The sequence below is a fragment of the Periophthalmus magnuspinnatus genome, chromosome 5 (genome assembly GCF_009829125.3).
Source record: "Periophthalmus magnuspinnatus isolate fPerMag1 chromosome 5, fPerMag1.2.pri, whole genome shotgun sequence".
NCBI classification, from domain to species: Eukaryota; Metazoa; Chordata; class Actinopteri; order Gobiiformes; family Gobiidae; genus Periophthalmus; species Periophthalmus magnuspinnatus.
Genome location: NC_047130.1, coordinates 12,781,366 through 12,792,353, shown reverse-complemented (window position 1 = coordinate 12,792,353; position 10,988 = coordinate 12,781,366).

Here is a 10,988-nt window from a genome sequence, read left to right as displayed (position 1 = left end):
CGAGCACGGGGCGAGAGTTGAGATCATTACAGGGATGATTAGGAGAGGGTTAGGGCCGCGGGATGGACCGGGCGGAGGACACTTGGAGAATTAGTTGAGGTTAGGTCAAAGTCTGAAATATGTGGATTTTTGGGGTTATTTTTTATTATTTTGCAGGTTGAGGTTTCAGAGAGGAGATATAGATGAAACAGAGAAACAATAAATTATTTTATTATTAAAGTTAGAAATGGGAACTTTATCCAACTGAACCAGGACTAAGCCAGCACCAAGACTACAGGGCTACTAACTGAGCTGATGTATTGTAGGTCTAAACCAAGATTAAAAGGTCCTATATTACACAAAATGCACTGTTGTGAGCTTTAAACCATGTTATAATGCTGTTACTTCGTCAAGTTCAAAAGAGATTAGCAATTCCTAAATTGAAGTCATCCAGATGATTCTATTGAAGGAGTATGGAGTTTAAAAACACATGTTAAACATGTGTGAATGAAACAAAACACAACTCCAGGACTTTTGTGGATCCAGGATGTTTGTGACAAGGAAACAACATTATGACATACGACCAATCCAAAGTTTGGCCACGCCCCCTCATTTAATGTTTATTTCTTTTCTACTAAGACATCAAATGTATGATGCAAGATGTTTGGAATTATAACTCAACTAAATATGTTTTACATTTTATATTCAAATCCTATCCTAAAGAGTGTCCACTCTTTGCTTTGTGGACAGCCGCAAATCCTTGGCCTTCTCTCAGTGAGCTTCTTGATGAAGTTTCTTGAAATGGTTTTCATTTCACTGTGTACAAAGTGGTAATCAAAGAAAAGGGTGGCCATTTTTATTATTAGTATTAATTAATTAATTAATTAATTTATGTATTAATATATTTTTGTACTACATTTCACATGTGCCATTCATAGATTTGATGCTTCAGTGAGAATCTTCTGTGTAAATAATCATGGAAATAAAGAAGAAACATAATGATAAAGTGTGTCCAATCCTTTGACTGGTCATGTAGATCAGACAATAGTGTAATATGGGCCCTTTTAGCCAGGGACTGCTGCTAAAACAGGACTAAATCTGATAAAATCCTAGAAAATACTGGAATAAACCTGGGGTTAAGCTACATCTAAAAAGGGTTAAGGTTTAAACCAAGCATATGAAACAAGACCCCAGAAATAGACTACACATAGTAAAGTAGTATACATATACATACAGTATAGTAATAAATACAAGACAAAGAAAGGTCCAAGTTTGCAAAGTCACTGGTAAATCAGAACTACATCAACAGTTACAACAGCAACTACTACTATTAGTTGTAGTAGCATTAGTAGCAGAAGTAGATACAGTTGTAGCAGCAGCAGTAGTAGTAGTAGTAGTTAGTAGTAGTAGTAGTAGAAGTAGTAGTAGCAATAGTAGCAGTCCTGGATTGTCTTCCTCAGGTGTGACAGTAGTACTAGATGTTTGTTTTGTCCTGACCTTTGATACTTGTGTGTGAACAGACAGAGCCCAAGGGGACACAGGTGTACTCTGCACCATTCTGCCTGTTTCACTCCACATGGCTCTCTCTTTTTTCTCACTCCACATCACCTGACCAGCCAAAGGCCTCACTCCAGTGAGTTATATATAGGTCTCACTCCACATGTCTCACTCTGACTGGGGAGGTGCTTCTACTGGAGGACTTCAACGCCCATGTGGGCAATGACAGTGGCACCTGGAGGGGCATAATCGGGAAGAAGGGCCTTCCTGATCTAAACCTGAGTGGTGTTTTGTTATTGGACTTCTGTGCTAGCCACAGTTTATCCATAACAAACACCATGTTCAAGCACAAGGGTGTCCATCAGTGCATGTGGCACCAGGACACTCAGGTGAAGACAGGGGCAGACCTGTCAACTGAACTCCACCTAGTGGTGAGTTGGATCCGCTGACGGAGGAGAAACCCGGACAGACCTGGTAGACCCTGGCAGGGTCTGTTGGGAGATTATTCCACAGGTTCCTCACCTTGGGCAGATGCATTCTATCCAAAGGTGGTCTGTCTGTGGGGGATCAGCAGGTCATCTCTGGTGATGGCTTGTGTGGTCCTTGCTAAATTGTCTTTATTTTCAATGCACTCCTTTAGTGGTGGTGGTGCATGGGAGTGTAGGACCTTATAAATTAGGCAAGCTCTTTAAAGGTCGACCTGTTGTTGAAGTCCAGTAGTCTATGCTTTTTCAGAATGTGACAGTGGTGGGAAATGGGTTTTTTATCAAGTATTTTTAGGCCTCTTTTATAGAGGTTTTCATTGGTTTTAAGTGTTGAAGGGCAGGTAAGAGACCAACTAGTTAAACAATAGTCTCTGTGAGAGATAATCATAGAGTGGAAATACGTTTTAGTAGCACTCATGTTTAACGAAAATTCAGATTATTGAATTGAATTGCCTGGGACACTTTTATGGGCTTTTATAAAAAGAAAAAAAAAGAAAAAAAAGACTTGCGTTCTCTTCAGTGCCTCATATTATTCAGAATCATAATAATTACACTGGTCAACACTAAATTTATTGTCTAAGATTTTTTAGCTGATTTAGGATAATTTTGATGTGCTGAATCCAAAAATCACATTGGTTTTGCTCAATCAGTTCAACGTTCTGAACTAAGCTACATATTTGTTTTTGGACGATTTTGTTAACATGTATGAGTATTTTCACGTCATATGATGCAAAATTCTGTTATATTTCTCGCTATAAACAAATTCTGAAGATTTTGCATGTGCCAACTTATGACTAATTGTTTTTTTTGTTATATTACAAGTGAATGAAATGGCTTCGACTAGAAGATCTTGCAAAAATAAGCCTGACATATTCTGCTACATCTGCGGTGAATACACCAATGTTCCTAACAGGAATCAAGTCACAAGTTTCATAAAGCGTGCTTACCGTGCTTATTTTGGTATTAAACTTGGTGACCAAGATGAAGCTTGGGCGCCACACATGGTATGCAAGTCATGCACCGAGTATCTGCGTCAGTGGACTAAAGGCAAGAAGAGTTGTCTGAAGTTTGGAATCCCATGGTTTGGAGGGAGTCGACATCAATAGCTACTTCTGGGCTATTGATGTGACTGGGATCAACAGAAAGAACCGAAGCCTCAAGTATCCTGACCGTGAATCAGCACGTCCTGTAGCTCACTGTGATGAAATTCCAGTACCTGTCTTTGTAGTGAAGTTCCTGACATCAGTGACAAAGATTCCTCCAGTGTGGTTTTAATGATGATGCTCCACATCCTTTTTCCGAAAAGGAGCTAAATGTTCAGGTTTCCTGAGAATCTGGGATCACTGAGTGATGAGCAGGTGGAGAGATTCCATCAGGACATAAAAGAGATGGAGACCAGGTATCAGGGACGCTGGGATGCAGTCATGATGGCTGATTACTGTTGGACTCTGAAGAGAGACATCCTGCTACTGAGCATTCAAGGGGTTCATAAAAACAGAAGTTCATGTCCTGAATTTTGCACAATGATAACGTAACGTTCCAATTTACATGTACTTACCTTTATCAATTAACATAACATTCAATTAATACATTCTGTTAGAAAACTATTTTTTATCTCCTAAAACAGGATGAGAAATATTAAAGAAAATCAACTGATAATGTCACAAAATTGTAATCAATTTAGTCAGAAGATCGGATTTTTCTAAATCAAATTAGCATAAAAACCTGACCTGACTGAGAAAAATGGATATCATTTTTGGATTCAGCGGTGCTAAATGGTCCTAATTCAGTTGAAAAAACACAGACAACTTTCAAAAATGTTTTTTTTGTAACCCAGTGTTATTCATAACAAGCTCATAATGAAAATAGCTTCATTAGTTATCCACATGAGGTATAATTGCTGGTACTCAGTCCAGACAAGAGCTTCACAACAGCTTAAGTTCAAAAACAGAGCGATTACTGAACAGGCTGCAGCTAATCAAAGAACCAGCTCCTGTTTTAAAACAAGTCATTAGCTACAAACATTCTTATTACTTTTATTCATTATTTTTGTGTGATCTCAAACAAGGCCTTGGTTTAAAAAAGACTAAACATGGACTTGCCCAGGAATTTAAAGGTCCTGTATTACGTGGTATTAGTCATATTAGAATACTGTTAATCCATCAAAAACCTACCCAGAGTTGTGTTTTGTTTCATTCACACGTTTCGACAATCTTGGGTTTTTAAGTTGTCATACATCTCCAAAGCTCAAAATGCCAGTTCCACCTTGTGATGTCATTAAAGAGGGACTATTATGCAAAATAGTTTGGTTTTTTTTTACCATTCTTCCATGTTATAACATTGTTCCCTCATCAAAAACATAAGAGGTAAGACAATAAAAGGTAACATGGTGATCTAAATATGTTATGTGTTAGCAGTTAATACCCAATAGAAGTAAAATACCCCCTTGTTAAGTCGTTAAGTTTTAAAAATTAACAGATATTTTTGGCCTCAATTGACCTGCTTTACACTTCTCTGTAGCTTCAAAGTTAGGTCCAGGGCTGGAAGTTATTGTAATGATTCTAATGAAGGTGTATTTCCTTTATTACCACTTAATGACATCACACGTGTTTTCAGGTTGAGAGAAGTACACAGCATAAATATGCAGGGTTTATGTGTTACATGGATGAAGGAAACAAAACACAACTCTTTTTGAGGATCCAGGACATTTGTCCAGGACTACAACATGTTAACTATGTCGACGGGGATATGACTACTAAAAAAGGCACTCGCAAATATACGCAGAAGACTATTCAGACAGCGTCGGCTCCTTCAGCTAACATATCGGCGGAGGTTAGCAATATTTTGTCTTTTTTCTGTTCCTGCACTGGATGCAGTTCGTATGTCTTTCATTTGGGGAAAGGCAGAGAGGGTCATGTGGGTTTTGTTTTATTTCACTTCTTTTTTTTTTCTCTCCCCTTTTTATTCCCCGGGGGTGGGGGAGCAGGCTTTCAGGATAATTTTTGATGATCACTAACTATGGCAAGAAATACAGTGAGGTTTATCTCTTGGAACTGTAAAGGTCTAAATCAGTGGTCCCCAAACTACGGCCCGCGGGCTGGATACGGCCCACCTCCACATTTGGTCCGGCCCCCTGAACAATACCAGAGAGCATTTTGATTTTTTTTCATATATGTGTATTTGTATTTGATAATAAAGTTGGACTTTTGCAATAAAATGTTGCTTAGTTATGAACTAATTATTACACAAGAAGGGTAATTTGATTATTATTTATTTAATTAATAGTGTTATTATTTCTTTCCTGACTTTTGTTCTGTGAAGAATCCAGAAAGGATTATTTGATTATGTGTGGCTTTCTGGAAAACAATACATTTTTACGTTTAGGCACTCCTGCAATTGTCATACTTTTTCTGTTACAAACTGACCCCGGCCCCCCATCAGAGAAGCGAAAAGTTATGTGGCCCTCACAGGAAAAAGTTTGGGGACCCCTGATTTAAGGATTCACATGATGTATGTACACTGCCAAATAAGCAAGTTTCAGCCAAATGAAATTGTGCTACATTTGTCTTTTGTGCATTAAAGACAGTCTTACCTAATCACTGCCATCATTGTTACGTTAATATCACCAACAGACTGCTCTTGGAGCTTATAGGCCTGAAGGATTCAACATGCCAATTACTTCATAGTTATTAGACCTACATTTCAAGTATAGGCTATGTAATAAGTACTTGCCATATGACCTCACATCTGAATCATCTTTATGATCCAGGCCCTAGTATTCAGTGTGTTCTATGTTCACAAAACTAATTCCAGTATTATATTTATTTATTTTATTTATATTAATTCAATGTAATGCTAAATAAATTTCAAGTATTCGTAGTGAGTATTTGTCTATTTTTAAATTATAAAGTTGTATTTTCAAAAAGTTTGTCGGGGAAACCATTTGACCAATAAATACATGAACTCATTTGAATGCTAATGAACAATTTTTATTTAAATAAGTTTGCAAAATAATAATAATAATAATAATAAATAAAAATAAAAAATAAAAATAAATAAATAAATAAGTTTGCAATGGCGCCTTTTAACGCCTTCTGGAGGTGAAGCAACGACGCACAGGGGCCATGGATCGGCGTAAACGCGCCATGACATCTCCAAACGTTTTCTTGATGCGTGACCAGACGGAGGTGCTCTTGTGCACACAATTGTTTGCAGTATCGGCCTCGTCTGAAGAGTCACTAACAACGATCTCAGCCTGTTCAGGTTCAGCTGTATGCTCCTCATTGAAACAGGAGCTGATCTCACCACTATGGTCCATCTCGAACCACAACAGGATGGGTCCTTTATCCACACCATTGTTTGCAGCATCTGCCTTTTCTGAAGAATCACCAACAGCAATCTCAGCCTGTTCAGGTTCAGCCGTATGCTCCTCGTTCAAACAGGAGCTGACCTCATCACTCTGGTCCATCTCGAACGAGAACAGGACGGGTCCTTTGTCCCAGAGCAGATCAGGGTCAGTGACGTTTATGTCCATGCACAGGTTATTCTCCTCCACAGGCTGAATGATGAAGGAAACATCATCATTTCCCATGAAAGAGTCTATGCCAGTCTCAGTCACAGGGCTGTAGGACCAGTCAGATTCCTCAGGTTCAGACGACATATGATGGTCCTCAGGAGGAGAGCTCACATCTCCAGAGGCCAGAGACGACCATGGACTCTCGTGTGAAGCTGCAGAGGAATGAGAGTCCTGGTCTGAATTTCCTTCAGCTCGTTTGGAGGTCTTCAGGGTTACTGCCATAAGATCAAAGGCACTTTGGACATATTCACCGTCACTGTAGATCAGGTGTTCCATTGTTATAAACGGGTGCCTTAGGGCTTGGCCGACAGTCAGCCTCTTCTCAGGGTCGACATGGAGAAGATTTTTAAGAAAATCAAGGAAAACCTCCAAGTCCAACACAGCATCTTTGCCCATGCCATCAGCCCGTAGCATTATGGCTTCCTCTAGATTTGAAAACTGGTCCAATTCACACTCAGAGACCTCAGGCTTTTTCCAGTTTGTGGCCTGGTATTCGATGGGGCTCTTGAATCTCCACTGGATGTTTGTCTGGAGGAAGTATTTATCAGCGTAGACACTTCTCTGTAGCATCTCATCTCGTCCTTGGGCAAGACATTTAACCCACCGATTTTTCTAGTGTGTTAATCAGTAAGTGATTTCTTAATGTAAAGTGCAATGAGTATAATAGTAGTAGTAGAGGTAGGAGGAGATATAGTAGTAGTAGTAGTAGTAGTAGAAGTAGTAGTAGAAGTAGTAGTAGTAATAATGGTAGTAATAGTAGTAGTGGTAGCAGTAGTAGTAGCAGTAGTAGTAGTATTAGTAACAGTGGTAGTAGTCGAAGTAATAATTGTATTTGTCGTAACAGTAGTAGTAGTGATAGTAGTAGGAATAGTAGTAGTGGTAGTAGTAACAGTAGTAGAAGTAGTAGTAGTAGTAATGGTAGTAGTATTAGCAGCAGTAGTAGTAGTAATAGTAGTGGTACGAGTAGTAGTAATAAGTAGTAATAGTAATAGTGGTAGTAGTAGAAGTAATAATTGTATTTGTCGTAATAGCAGTAGTAGTAGTAGTGATAGTAGTAGTAATAGTGGTAGTAGTAGTAGTGATAGTAGTAGTAATAGTAGTAGTGGGAGTAGTAGTAATGGTAGTAGTAGTAGCTGTAATACCTAGCCGTTGTAATAGCCATAATATCTATCAATAGCAGTAGCTGTAATAGCTCGCAGTAGTAATAGCCGTAATAGCTAGCAGTATTAGCATCCGTGTTCCCATGTCCCTCAGTGCCCCTCCCTCCCTCCACTTGACGCCCTGTGATGTCTAATGATCTGAACACAGGAAGTCATCACGTTAGCTTTGTCCTAATTAGCGGCTAACCTCTTTGTGGACCTTGCGGTGTGTACGCGGCTGTCGGCCAATCGCAGGGGGATTAGAGGGTTCCCAGCTGTAGGGTGCGGCCCTGAGCGCGGGCCCTCAATGCCTCTCCGCAGGCCCTTTGTCCAGGGGATTAACCGCTGAATGGGTGAAGGCGTGAAGTACACAGAAAGTACTGCGCTGGTACTTTGAACTGCAGTATACGAGTACAAGAGGATTAGAGGGAAGAGGGGGGTAAATGGACTGTTAGTTAGAAATAGTCAAGTGGGTGAAAAAATACGTACTATCTAGTTTTAATATTCACATAAAGGAGAGTTAGTTTGGAAATATACACACGCACTCAACTGCTTTGGTACATCCCGCAGTAAAACTTTAAAGGGCCTATATTAAACACATTTTTTACCTGTCTTATAATGTTTCCTTATCAAAAACAGACCTGGAGTTGTATTTTGTTTCATTCACACATTTGTAACACACAAACCCTGCATATTTAGGCTGAGTTCTTTTCTCAAACAGAAAACACTCTGTTCCCCCTTGTCATTAAGTGTCTTTTAGCCTCATAAATAAAATTTAATATCTTTGCTTCTTGGGGCACCTGGAGATATTGTAGACTTTCTGTGGCAATCTCAACCGAGCAATCGACATTCTAGGGTACTGCAGTATGTAGCAGCTCAAATTAGTTTCAACTTTAAAAATGCAGCTTCATGACATCACCAGGTGGAACAGAGCATTTTGAGCTTTGGAGATGTAGACAGACTGATAATAAAGGATTACTCAAATGTGTGAATGAAACAAAACACAACTCCAGGTATGATTTTGAGGAGGTAACAGCATTATAACATGGCTTAAAGTTTATAGTTTAATATGTTCAAAACTCAAAATTACTCCACAATTGTTTCAGGTGTTAGATTTTTAAAATGGCCTTTAGCCTTTGCTTTGATCACTGCTTTTCACTTTTGGCATTTCTTGGCCCTGAAACAGCTGTGAAGAGACTTCACCATGAAGCTTATTGAGAAATGTTTTAACATTTTTTTCTCTGTAAACCATGAAGTTTATCTAAAACAGCTTCATAGATGTCCTGTTCAAAATGGCTCTTTATTGTACTATTGATTTCACCTGAGATTTTATTGCTAAAAAGAGCTACACAACATCTTCAAACCCATGTCTGACCTGGAGTCTAAATTGTTCAAATAAAAACAAGCTAGAATAGGAAAGTGGGTGGGGATAAGGGTTAGGTGAAAACTGGAATTTCCTGAGCGCTCAATCCTCACAAGCAGAACAGTGCAGGATTACTCAAACATGAAACATCAGTCACTCCACATCCAGTTATGAGTAATAGCATAATAGACTTGTGTCTGGAAAATACATCAAGTACATAGATGCCATAGAAATTGTGTTTACAAAATGCCAACAGAGGGCGCAATACTGTATTTGCTGAAGTACTGAGGAAAAGGAGCAGTTTCTATTAAGATAAAAACTATGACAGCTAACATCAAAGTTGGACAAAAATCAAAGAGGGTCCAAAACCTTCTTTCCTCCGTAGACATATATTATTGTTTTGCCTGGAATTTTAGACAAAATTGTAATTAAAAAAATCTCCATGGAGGCTAATTTGCTAATAAAAATGCTTGGAAATGAATACGCAATAGACAAAAACAAGACACAGACCCTCTACCAGAATGTATGTGGAAAATACTAATAAAGGAATAAAGGTTTCAAAATTTCCAACAAAAAATAATAAAAAATCAATCTTATATTTTGTCCCTGTGGTTATGGTCCTACACAGAATGGACATGGGGACTTGTGTTTGGGTGTAGAAGGGGAACATGTCCATCTGTCTGGTCTCTGGACCCTGGACCAGACTCCAGACTCGGTCCTCCCTGTGGACCCAACCAAGACTGCTCTTATTAAGCACATGCACATAAGGGAAGTGACAAAGTTCTGCTGCAGTCCTGTTTTGGTCTGGGTTTAATCCTGGTCTGCATCTATTTTGGTCCTGGATTTCATAGTCCTGGTATAATATATTTTTAAGACCTTATTTAGTTATTGTTTGCATTAGTTTAGGCCAGATTAGTGTTATTGTGGTTTTTACCTGTTTTATAGTCCTGGTTTAGGCCCTAAAAGAGTTTAAAGTTGCAAAGTTCTGGGAGGCTATAGGTACTACACTCCTGGTTAGTCTAGTTTTACTGCTTGTCTTGGTTTAGTCTTGGTTAAATCAAGCCCTTGTTCAGCCCTGGGAAAATCTCGGTTTACTTCGAGTTTAGCCCTGGTTCTGGCCTGGATTAGTCCTGTTTTAGTTCTGGTTTAGTCTTGACAGAGTCCTGATTTAACCCTGGTTTAGTTCTGTTTTAGTTCTGTTTTAGTTCTGTTTTAGTACTGGTTTATTCCTACTTTAGCCCTGGTTCATGTTTAGCCTTGGTAAATCCTGATTTAGTTCTAGTTTAATTTCAGTTTTAGTCCTGTTCTAGTCCTCTTTCTGTCCTGGTTTAGCCCTGACTGGCCTTTCACATGGACTATTAACTATTATATTTTTTGGGACTTGTTTTGTTGTAGACACAGGCCTAAGTGGAGCCTGGCTGATCTCTGATTGATCTTAGTTATTATAATTATTCATAATGACTTTATAATGAAAATAATGCACTCATACCCTTCTCACAATCACACAGACTGAACAAACAAGGCCACAGCACATTTAAAGGTACACTATGGAACTTTTTTATTGGAGGGTACACCATGCGCTTTTTCCATGGAGATGTTATTGCTTTGAATGTTCCAGCTTAGAAATGTAAATGTTTAATGGAATTGTGAAATATGAAGTTACCTCGATAAAGTTCCCTCATTATGTCACTATATACTGTATGTCACATTATGTCTCCGGTGTATTTGGTATCCTCTTGTCAAATGCATTGTTTTGTATTGAACTTTAAATGCATGTATTGTATTTAGGCTCCTGCTGACGGGAAACCTCTACTTTTTCTTTGTACCTTCTTCTGCCGTTTCCTTGGTTGTGCTCTGTGGGGAAAGGACCCTCCCTTGCAGAAATCTTCTTCTTCTTCTGGGAAGTGCTACTGTAAGGCACAATGTTGACTGTTGTGATGGTCCTAGGG